Source organism: Bombina bombina, chromosome 6 (assembly GCF_027579735.1).
Source record: "Bombina bombina isolate aBomBom1 chromosome 6, aBomBom1.pri, whole genome shotgun sequence".
Lineage (NCBI taxonomy): Eukaryota > Metazoa > Chordata > Amphibia > Anura > Bombinatoridae > Bombina > Bombina bombina.
In genome coordinates, this window is record NC_069504.1 from 942,116,996 (window position 1) to 942,129,568 (window position 12,573).

At 37.8% G+C, this 12,573-nt stretch overlaps 1 protein-coding gene across 1 annotated transcript in view; it reads right to left on the reverse strand.

Annotated features, from left to right (window-relative positions):
* Nucleotides 1-12,573, reverse strand: part of LOC128663964 (hyaluronan mediated motility receptor) — a 171,277-nt gene that overhangs the window by 137,595 nt on the left and 21,109 nt on the right. The gene's annotated exons all lie outside the window — the stretch shown is intronic.

The following is a 12,573-nucleotide window of genomic DNA, read 5'->3' on the forward strand; positions in this document are numbered from 1 at the left end:
GGTTGAACTTCAGCTCCACAAAGTGCTGTATTAGCGAAGCGCTGTAAAGTGAGATATAGATATATATATATATATATATATATATATATATATATATATATATATATATATATATATATATATATATATATATATATATATATATATATATATATATATATATATATATAGTCTATATCCAATAAAGGACTGCACTCACTGGATTTAGTTTCAGAAACCTTCAAATCTTTATTGTGGTAACATTTCGGGGTTCGCAGACCCCTTCCTCAGACCAGACAACAGTGTAAGTGAACAAAGTGTGCAATATATAGCACTAGCCCCACCCATCACAAACATCAAAATTGCGCCAAAAATCCATCACCATGGTAACACACAAACAAGGCCCCATGACCATACCACCAGAAAACACAATCAAAATACAAAATAAAACAAACTGCATATGCAAGTATTTTGCATAACCTCATAGTTGAACACTAATATGTACAATCATCAGTAGTAGTAGATATTCAGTAGTTACAATAGAATCACTGTAATTAGTTACTGATCCGGTTTAAGTAGCTTAAAGTATATTTAGACAAGCAATGATGGAAAACACACTAATCAAATAATCAAATAATCAAAGTAAACATCATGCAAGAAGAGGAATCTATCTATCAGTTGCACTGTTTAAAAACATATCCACCTCCCTGTATCCAGTTACAGGACTCAATCTTAAGGAAATATACACATAAGCCATATCATATAAACATTGCAACATAGATTAGGCATTTAAACTTCTAGCATTTGAACTAGATGAAAAATAAACAAATAATAAAAGTCAATCAGATATATATAGATATATATGAGGTCTGTTACTGCTAATTCAATGTCCCCCATATTTATCCCAAGGCTTGCTATGACCAATCCTATGTAAAAGTATGTGAGCTATAAGTACTAATCTGACATTCTGGCAGATACAAATATACAAAAATACAAAATTGTCAAGCCCCCTGGGCGCGCAGAGCAATGTGTTGTGTCCCATGCGAGTTGAATATAACAAAAAGGCCCGTAGTTCCCAGTGTCAGGGTTCTATGCAGGATGTCTTAGCCAGTGTATTATTCCCTAGTGTTGGGAGCTAAGATAGATGTAAACATGGGTGCGTGTATTTACCTATGTAGCAAGTCTGTGTACCGAGTCTGTAGTGCATCAGTGAAACAGGCGCGGCTCAACCCGGTATAGCGTGAGTGAGCTTGGAGCACGACTGCATGGCTAATTAGCATAGCCTGTCAGTCAGTCAATGGGCGTAGCTAGGTCATGGAGTGACAGCGGAGCCTGTGATTAGAGTTATGCCGGGCTGCTACTATACCTATCTCAACTGAGCTTCTTTGTGAGCCCCAAGAAAATCAAAGCTAGTATATTAGGCTTATATTAAATGGTCACATAGGTCTTAAATATGGTCTATTGTGAATAAGTATGTATAATCATATGTGTGCCTAAACATCAGAGCATTTGGTGAGAGCTATAAAAAAACCGCTGTGTGCGTGATAATGGGAGGCAGGCAGATTCAGGATAAGACGAACCTAGAGCAACACGGATTTACTGCTTAAAACGTGAATCATTAGAAATTAAAAGATAAAAAATATAAAAAATTAAAAATAACCAAATTAATATTAAACCGTTAGTGAATAAATTAAATTAAATCAATAGCCAGCCTGCATCACAGGCCAAGTAGAGAAAAAAGGGGGGTAGTTGGGTACTGCCATCATGGGTCTTACATGCTCATAAGAGCCACTAGGGTGTTATTTATATGAATGTTAGATCATGCACCACAGATATTATTACGGGGTAATTCTATTTAGAATAGGCACCATAGTAACAGTTTGACGAATGGTATACCATAGTTCAATGGTCTAATACCCCTACAGGTCCTCCCAAATGTAACATGTATAAAACATACTTGTACCCGAGAAGGTCACTCGTACAGGAAATACAGATCAGGTACCATCTACTTCTAACTCACATTTTTTAGGGGTCACAACCAGATTAGCCAACACAAGAGGCCGAGGCCGCACCCGAGGAGGGGGAACTACTGTGGCAAGAAGACCACCCCTACCACCCAGGTAGAGAAACTGGATATTGTCATTAACATCAGTGACAGGACATTGACGGCTGATGAAAATAGCCTTCTCAACAAAGGCCTTACCTTCATCCCCACATTTAAACACAATGACTTTGATACGTACCTTGATATACAAAAATTCCAGAGGAATCTAAAACTTAAAGAACATTTCAAAGATCTAAATGCGGACACAGAGCGCAAGAGATTTAGAGCCAAAAGTAAATTTGAACCTAACACCTGTGGAACTAGTATCAAAACTTTTACTAGGCTAATTTCCAAGGATTCTGGACAATGTAACAATGAATTTCATCGTCCAAACTTAACCAAGACAGAGAGATTGGCAATAAAGACACTCTCCTCTGACCCTGATATTGTCATACGCCCGGCTGACAAGGGTGGGGCCATTGTCATTATGAATTATACGCAGTACCGGACAGAAATACTGAGGCAACTCAATGATGGAGTGACATACAAAAAACTCACCTGGAACCCCACTGAAGAATTCAAAATGGAGATTGATACAACACTGACAGAAGCATTACAACTTAAGTGGATTGATCAGGATGAATTTGACTTCCTCTGCACTATACATCCCATCCATCCGATACTTTATACCCTGCCAAAAATACACAAGGACCAAATAAACCCACCTGGAAGACCGATAGTCTCCGCAAGGGGCTCTCTGCTACAACCATTGGCTCAATATGTTGATGTAGTTCTACAACCTATCGTTAGATCCATGGACTCCTACATCAAAGACTCAGGTGAACTTATTAAGATACTTAACACTGTGGAGGGTATCACCCAGGATGATATCCTGGTAACTATGGATGTGAGAAGTTTGTACACGTGATCCCTCATGCCGGGGGTATAAATGCAATTGCAGCAGCATTGGACCAGTACCCATACATAGGACCACCCACAACCTTTATCCTAAATCTTCTTGAGAAATGTCTAAAATTGAACTATTTTCGCTTTGAAGATACTTTCTACCAGCAACTGACAGGGACAGCCATGGGATCTAATATGGCACCGTTGTATGCAAACCTTTACATGCAGCAATTTGAAAGAGACGTCATGGATGTGTTCAATCATGGAATGATAAGACACTATAGAAGGTACATTGATGATGTCTTCTTTGTGTGGCATGGACCAGTGGGACTCCTCACTGAATGGGTAACCGAACTCAATGCACTACCAAACCCAATCAAATTTGAGTTGAAATATGATCCAGAGAAGATAAATTTCCTTGATTTACGGATTTATAAGAAACATGATAGACTTTTCACAACCCTTTTCTCTAAACCTACTGACCGAAACTCATTGCTAGAAGCCACAAGCAATCACCCCCCACATACCCGGAAGGCAATATTTAAATCACAGCTGATACGGGTTGTACGAAACACGGAGACCACAAATAGAGATCTCCAACTGGACCAGATGGCTGAGAAATTCCAACAAAGGGGATATAAGGATAACCTGATTAAGAAGGTGAGAGAGGAAATTGAAATAAACATGGCACAAGACACTCCAGCAATCACTAGGAAAGAGACCCCAAGGATGGTCTTTACAACCACCTTTGACAGAGGAAAGAAACCATTGGCAGATTCAATTCGTAACAGGTGGGAGATTCTGGGCACAGACCGGACACTACCCTTTGGGCATATGGATCCACCAATCATGGGCTATAGACGGGGTAGAAGTCTAAGGGACATACTTATGCAAACAGATCCTCAACATAGTTACACCAAGAAATGGCTTAGAACTAACAAAATGGGTTGTTACAGATGCAAGGGCTGCACAACTTGCAGCGGTATGATCCCATGCAAAGTATTCAGACACCCCCATACTACCCAGAAATTCACTATAAAGCACTTCATCACCTGTACAACAAGCCATGTCGTATACCTACTGAGCTGTTGCTGTGGACGTTTTTATGTTGGCAAAACAACAGACAACGCACGCTTAAGAATGGCAAACCATCGCTCGGCGATAAGAACTGCTATCGACAAAGGGACCTCGGATCAACCGGTGGCAAGACATTTCGTGCAAGCAGGCCACAAGGTAACAGATTTACGCTTCATTTTAATTGACCACGTCCCCCCCCTCAGGCGTGGGGGTGACCGGGGCAGGACACTCTTGCAGATGGAGGCTAGATGGATCCATAGACTAGATACCATCTACCCCAGAGGATTAAACATGTCGAATGATTGGCACTGTTTCCTCTGATGCCTTGACTCACCATAGCTGTATATGTCCTTGTGCACAACAATGTATTCGTATTGACAGCACTTAGTGTATTATATATGCTGGTTAGGGTGCACTTGTACTATACATTTTTGATATGGTGACCCGTAGGCGCTGTGCATTTAGCATCTTGATATTGCCTTGATATATATTTTTTGATTTTTTGATATTTTCTGTCTTTTGCTATTCTCTGCAAATTTTGGCTCAACTGAAATGTCTACCTGTAGCGTGCCCTCTTTTGATTGTGTCTCTCTAACTCAACTTGATTGCCATATGTATACAGGGGGTCAATGATATCTGTATTGAGATCCTACTGTACGAGTGACCTTCTCGGGTACAAGTATGTTTTATACATGTTACATTCGGGAGGACCTGTAGGGGTATTAGACCATTGAACTATGGTATACCATTCGTCAAACTGTTACTATGGTGCCTATTCTAAATAGAATTACCCCGTAATAATATCTGTGGTGCATGATCTAACATTCATATAAATTACACCCTAGTGGCTCTTATGAGCATGTAAGACCCATGATGGCAGTACCCAACTACCCCCCTTTTTTCTCTACTTGGCCTGTGATGCAGGCTGGCTATTGATTTAATTTAATTTATTCACTAACGGTTTAATATTAATTTGGTTATTTTTAATTTTTTATATTTTTTATCTTTTAATTTCTAATGATTCACGTTTTAAGCAGTAAATCCGTGTTGCTCTAGGTTCGTCTTATCCTGAATCTGCCTGCCTCCCATTATCACGCACACAGCGGTTTTTTATAGCTCCCACCAAATGCTCTGATGTTTAGGCACACATATGATTATACATACTTATTCACAATAGACCATATTTAAGACCTATGTGACCATTTAATATAAGCCTGATATACTAGCTTTGATTTTCTTGGGGCTCACAAAGAAGCTCAGTTGAGATAGGTATAGTAGCAGCCCGGCATAACTCTAATCACAGGCTCCGCTGTCACTCCATGACCTAGCTACGCCCATTGACTGACTGACAGGCTATGCTAATTAGCCATGCGGTCGTGCTCCAAGCTCACTCACGCTATACCGGGTTGAGCCGCGCCTGTTTCACTGATGCACTACAGACTCGGTACACAGACTTGCTACATAGGTAAATACACGCACCCATGTTTACATCTATCTTAGCTCCCAACACTAGGGTATAATACACTGGCTAAGACATCCTGCATAGAACCCTGACACTGGGAACTACGGGCCTTTTTGTTATATTCAACTCGCATGGGACACAACACATTGCTCTGCGCGCCCAGGGGGCTTGACAATTTTGTATTTTTGTATATTTGTATCTGCCAGAATGTCAGATTAGTACTTATAGCTCACATACTTTTACATAGGATTGGTCATAGCAAGCCTTGGGATAAATATGGGGGACATTGAATTAGCAGTAACAGACCTCATATATATCTATATATATCTGATTGACTTTTTATTATTTGTTTATTTTTCATCTAGTTCAAATGCTAGAAGTTTAAATGCCTAATCTATGTTGCAATGTTTATATGATATGGCTTATGTGTATATTTCCTTAAGATTGAGTCCTGTAACTGGATACAGGGAGGTGGATATGTTTTTAAACAGTGCAACTGATAGATAGATTCCTCTTCTTGCATGATGTTTACTTTGATTATTTGATTATTTGATTAGTGTGTTTTCCATCATTGCTTGTCTAAATATACTTTAAGCTACTTAAACCGGATCAGTAACTAATTACAGTGATTCTATTGTAACTACTGAATATCTACTACTACTGATGATTGTACATATTAGTGTTCAACTATGAGGTTATGCAAAATACTTGCATATGCAGTTTGTTTTATTTTGTATTTTGATTGTGTTTTCTGGTGGTATGGTCATGGGGCCTTGTTTGTGTGTTACCATGGTGATGGATTTTTGGCGCAATTTTGATGTTTGTGATGGGTGGGGCTAGTGCTATATATTGCACACTTTGTTCACTTGCACTGTTGTCTGGTCTGAGGAAGGGGTCTGCGAACCCCGAAACGTTACCACAATAAAGATTTGAAGGTTTCTGAAACTAAATCCAGTGAGTGCAGTCCTTTATTGGATATAGACTGTATACTTGTTTGACTTTGCACCCTGGTTGATGACTACACAGCATTGGGAGTGCAGACACACACGGAGGAGATATATATATATATATCTCACTTTACAGCGCTTCGCTAATACAGCACTTTGTCTCATACATGTTGGAAGTGAACCAAGGACTACCTCGCAGTCTTCCAACTGCTAAAAGCCACCATGACTCTTACTAAAGAGGATTACATGGACACAGCATAGCCACAATCCTTGCTTGCAGGGAAAATACCCATTAAAAGGATCAAATATCTTCAGACACAATCTTCGCACAACCTCCTGATGTACAAGGCAAAGAATGACTGGGAGATTGTGGGAGGATACTTAAAGCTTTGCTGGGGTGTTCTTTGCCTCCTCCTGGTGGCCAGAAGTTGAATTCCCACTATTAGAATGGATTTGTGGACTCTCCATGCCATTGGGGGGAAAAAAACAAAACTACACACCAAAACACCCAACTTACTTCTATTAACAAATATACTTTCTTCTCTTGTATCCTTAGTTGAAGAGCATGATATCGCAAACACTGCTATTAAAAAACAGGATGGAGTGAGTGCACCTTTAATAAAGATTATTTAATAGTGTAAAAGTAAACTGATTGATAGTGTGAAAAGATTTTTGATAGTGATAAAGGCTACGGCCGAAACGTGTAGATCTGCCCACACTCTAGGATCGCAGCTATAACCGGCATATACCCTATTTTAAAAAAGCCGGTACTTTGAAAAAGCCGGTTCCTTTGATTTTGAATCCAGTTGCCGCCAAACGGTTCTTTAGAATTCAACTGCCGCTACACAGTACACCCTGACTTGTTTAGCCGGTCACGGCGTCAAACATCCAGCAATAACTAAAGAATCGACATTGCTGTTTCTCACAATCCTGCTTCTTGCAACGGAGTTCAGTTGCCACCACAGCCTAAGGAGATTTGTATCTTGCAACAGAGCTAAGTTGCCATCGGAATATAAGGAGACTCTTCTACCTGTGAAACGAAGACCTCAAAAACCAAAGTCCATACTGAGTGATTGTATTGGGACACCGTAATCCACGAAAGCTTCCAGGACCCACAGCTAAGGAGACCTTCTTCTGCCTGAAACCAGAGACCTGAAAACAGACCGCAGTCCATACTGATTGATAGTATTGGGACACCGTAATCCACGAAAGTTTCCAGGACTCATAGCTATTACTAATAGCACCTCTCCATCACCAGATTGTTCTAAAGGCCAAACAAAAAACCTACAAATAACCTGCACTATTGTTTTCAACGGATTCTACCACATATCAAGTAGTATTGAGAATCACTACTTCCTAAGGTACTTTATTAAAAAAGGTGTAACATTATAGGCACTTTTAAGATCATTTCTTTGACGATCTACAATTAGCCGATTTTTCCAGTGACTCTCTTATTTTTAATTCGATTTTTAATTTTATTTTTATCCACTGCAGTGCGATATATATATTTTATTATTTGTACAGATATCTACTAAATAGTATTTTTTAAATCCGCTAATTTAGTAATCTTTATGTACACATTTTAAAATAACACCATATGAGCTCATATTATCAAAATTGTATTTGATTATATTGCATTTTGTTAACAATATTTTTTAACAATGTTATAAATTTCGATATCTTGTATAATACCCTTGATCTCTGTCTATTATTTATATAGATCCTTCTAGTATATGAATATATATATCGTTATATAATTAATTAATTCCTTATACACTTTATTCACATACACAATTGCACAATATATAAGTTATTTTATAAACCTTTTTGAACACATAAAATAGCTCCCCTTCACCTGTCCTAACTATCGCAAACACTGCTGCCATATACTGTTGTGCTCAAAACACACCCACACTGTAAACTTACCAAAGTATGATATGAAAAGTGTTGAATGAATGTCTGTATAAAACTGCTGCTTAAAAAAAAAAGGGGCAAACACCAGACATTCTTTCACCATTAACTTTAAAACTAAACAACCTTATACTGAAAAGGGACAGTCTACAATAGAATTTAAGTGTTTTTTAAAAGATAATCACTTTATTACCCATTTTCCAGTTTTGCATAACCAACAGTTATATTTATACGTCTTACCTCTGTGATTACCTTATATCTAAGCATCTTCTGACAGACCCCTGATCACATGACTTTATCTATTGACTTGCATTTTAGCCAATTAGTGGTGTGTTGTGCTGACTCTTAAATAACTCCACGGGCATGAACACAATGTTATTTATATGGCCCACATGAACTAGCAGTCTTCTGTTGTGAAAATAAAATTTAAAAAAAAAAGCATGTGATAAGAGGCTGTATGTAGTGGCTTAGAAACTAGCATAAATTTAGAGGTTTAAATGTTATAAAGTATATTAATATAACAATGTTGGTTGTGCAAAGCTGGGGAATCGGTAGTAAAGGCATTATCTATCTTTTTAAACAAAAACAATTTTAGTGTTGACTGTCCCTTTAATTGGCTTCATTCTTTTGGTATCCTTTGTTGAAGGAGCAGCAATGCGCTAGTGGGAGCTAGCTGAGTAAATTGAGTAAGCCAATGACCAATCAGCAGCTAGCTCGAGGGCAGTGAGATCACTTGAAATTCTATAGCTACTCCTGAACCTACCTAGGTATGCCTATTAACAAAGGCTACCAAGCAAACTTAGATAACAGAAGTAAATTGGAAAGTGGTTTAAAATTGCATACTTTGCCTTCACTATACATATATACAGGCAGGGCCGCCATCAGGGGGTGACTCCTGTCAGAGGCCCAATGGGCCAGGGGGGCCCCATGAGGCAAGAACTAAAAATAAAAAATAAAAAAAAATTTAAATTTTTTGGCAGCCACCAGTGGGTACTACAGCAGAGTGCTAATTGAGCATGGGAAGTGCTATTACAAGGAGTAAAGTATTAGCATTTGAGAAGATTTCTGAGTGTGCACTAAATCACTATGCACAGTGTGAGACACACTTGGCACTTTGTTTGTACAGTGTGTGCCTGAGTCAGACGGCAGATCACTTTCATTTGCAGAGGAGGTAGGACTTACTTAGCAAATTATTTTTTATTTCTTTGTGCAATTTCGGATTGTAACTTCAGTGTGGTAGTAGTTGTATGGTGGGGCCAGGGGTCCATAAAAATACATTTTTAGCAGCAGTGTATTTATGATTTGATAATGCTGTAGAAATTCTATATTTAAAACCATGCAGAAATGTTTCCTCCTCAATACACAAATGGTAGGTGCCCTTTTGGCAGAGATATAGATATATATATATATATATATATATATAGATAGATATATAGATAGATATATAGATATATATAGATATATATATATATATATATATATATATATATATATATATATATATATATATATATATATATATATATATATATATATACATACACACACACACACACATACATACACACATTCCAGTTTACTGCCCCTTTATGCAAGGACTTTCCAGATGCAAGGAGGCATTTTATCTAAGATTTTTACATCTGCATAAAATGTTATACTCTCAGACTAAGAACTAAGATTACTCAGTGTTTGAAATGAGACAGGTTAACTTAAAACTGTTCAGTTTACACTACAGCTGACTTACTTTTGAAATAAATACCAACAAGCCTAAATCCTGCATTTAACTAGATCTAATGGTATGAGTACCACAGCTTATGGTTCCACCGAGACCATATAGAGTACAGCATTTTCAAAATCCATAAGTACAGCTGACAGATGGGAACATTTGTACACTATATTTGAAGTTGTGCTCTTGGTTGGGGAAAATGGGGTAAAAACAAACATATGTCAACCTTTTAAAAAGTACTTTTCTTCATCTAGCCATCTACCCAGATCATTAATGTACTATTTTGAATTCACATAATTATTTTTGTTTGCACATTTACAAATATGATTCTTTAAAAGTGATCTGTTAATTTCTGATTTTTTTTTTTTATCATGCAAGTCACACACTGTTGATTTAGGGGATGCAAGGTGCATACATGTTTCCCCCTGTGAGTGTTTCTGTGGGTGTCTGTGTTTATGTCTTTGTGCTTTGGTTTGTGTCTCTGAGTGTGTATGTATTTTTATTCTGTGGGTCTCTTTGTGAGGGTGGGCGTATGTTTGTCTTTGTGTATTTTCTCTGGATGCCTCTGTGAGGGTGGGTGTGTATGTCTGTTTTCTGTGGATGTCTCTGTGAGGGTGTATGTTTTCTGTGGGTGTCTCTGTGCGTGTTTGTGTGTGTCTTTGTGTGTTTTCTGAGGCTGTCTGTCTGTGTTTTCTTGGGTGTATGTTTGAGTTTGTGTGTGTGTGTGTCCCCATTGTCTGTTCCTTTTTAGGACATTTTGACCTTACTACCGATTATTCACATCTTTCTACAGACTTTGAGACTAATGAGACCTTTCCGGAAGTCACCTAATCAACCATTTAACCTTTAAATTATTGTTTAGGCAGTTCAGGGCCCTTCCATTCAGCCACTGCATGCTGTTGTCATCATTTAGTTGGCATCTTCCTTTACAAAAAGATAATCAGAACTCCATATTTTGCTTTCTAAATCTCCTTTTTTTTTACAAAACTGTAGTCTACCTCATTACTTGCCAGGTCAATGTAAACAAGTGCTAAGTGTCTGTTTGGGTGTCTGAGTGTGTTTCTTTGCATGTCTGCTAGAGTGTCTATATGTGAATCCTTATGTGTGAGTGTGTGTTTCAGTGTATGAGTGTGTGTGTGTTTGTATGTTACTACCTTTACAACATTTCCAAGTTTAAACAGACACTTAAGAATAAAGTGCATATACGTTTTAGTCACTTGGTCAAAAATTGCACGTGTCTAAAGGGGGGGGGGGGGGCCTGGTCAATGGTTAAGTCAGGGGCCCCAAAATTTCTAGTGGCGGCCCTGTATACAGGTTGTAGGTGGCACAATAGATGCTAATTCCCACTGTTAAGAGAATATTACGGTAATAATAAAAAGGATGTGTATACATATAAAATACAATCAGATAATGACTAATCTATAACTAATAATGTTTTCAAACACTCAATAAAATGAAATACATAAGTTTATTAATGTGATATAAACAGTAAAAATGAATATATAAGACACCGGTGTCAGCATAAAATATGTCCTAAAATGTCAGTTGATAACATGTATAAAACTACAGACATACGATCTGGTAAAAACAAAGTGACTAATAGTTTACACGTTGCTAATGGTTACTATGTAACTAATGATCATAGACTGTTCAGATGTATATAAATTAGAAGCCAATGTCTTTGGAAGCAAAAAGCGTACAACTTTGTGAATTGCAAAGTGTGGTGTTCATATGCACAAGCTGCAGCAGTTAATGCACAATCAAAGTAGCTGAATATCTTAGTCTTCGGTTGTTCCGTTTCTTAAAGAGTACTCACAGTGCACTGTGGTTTATCAGGACTCCGATCCTCAAGGAGATAGTCAGTACTGACCTTAATAGTGTGATTTGTCCATTTTTCCCTGAGTTAAGGGTGTGTTGAAATAGTGATCTTATTTCGATGATCTCCAGATGATGTTGTCGTTTGTCAGTCTTAAGTCGGTATCCGGCTAGTCTCTGATCCTTCCTTGGGAGCTCTTACGTTCAGCCCCTATCAGTCACCGGCTAGCCACCAAACTTTCCTTTAAGTGCTCTTATGTTCAGCCTCCGTTATTAGGATGAAATACTTGCTAAGTCTCCGGTCTTGCCGGGTTATGGTATACTCCGCTTTCTTCGTGATCCTGTGTGTCGGGTGTCTATGTCTTCAGCATTTATTATATTGTAATAGTTTATTTAGCTATCCACTTAGGCAATATTCATTGTACAGGCATGGATCTATAACAGTATTTACCAGATTGTATGTCTGTAGTTTTATACATGTTATCAACTGACATTTTAGGACATATTTTATGCGGATACCGGTGTCTTATATATTCATTTTTACTGTTTATATCACATTAATAAAAATGTATGTATTTTATTGAGTGTTTGAACGCATTATTAGTTATAGATTAGTCATTATCTGATTGTATTTTATATGTATACACATCCTTTTTATTATTACCGTAATATTCTCTTAACAGTGGGAATTAGCATCTATTGCGCC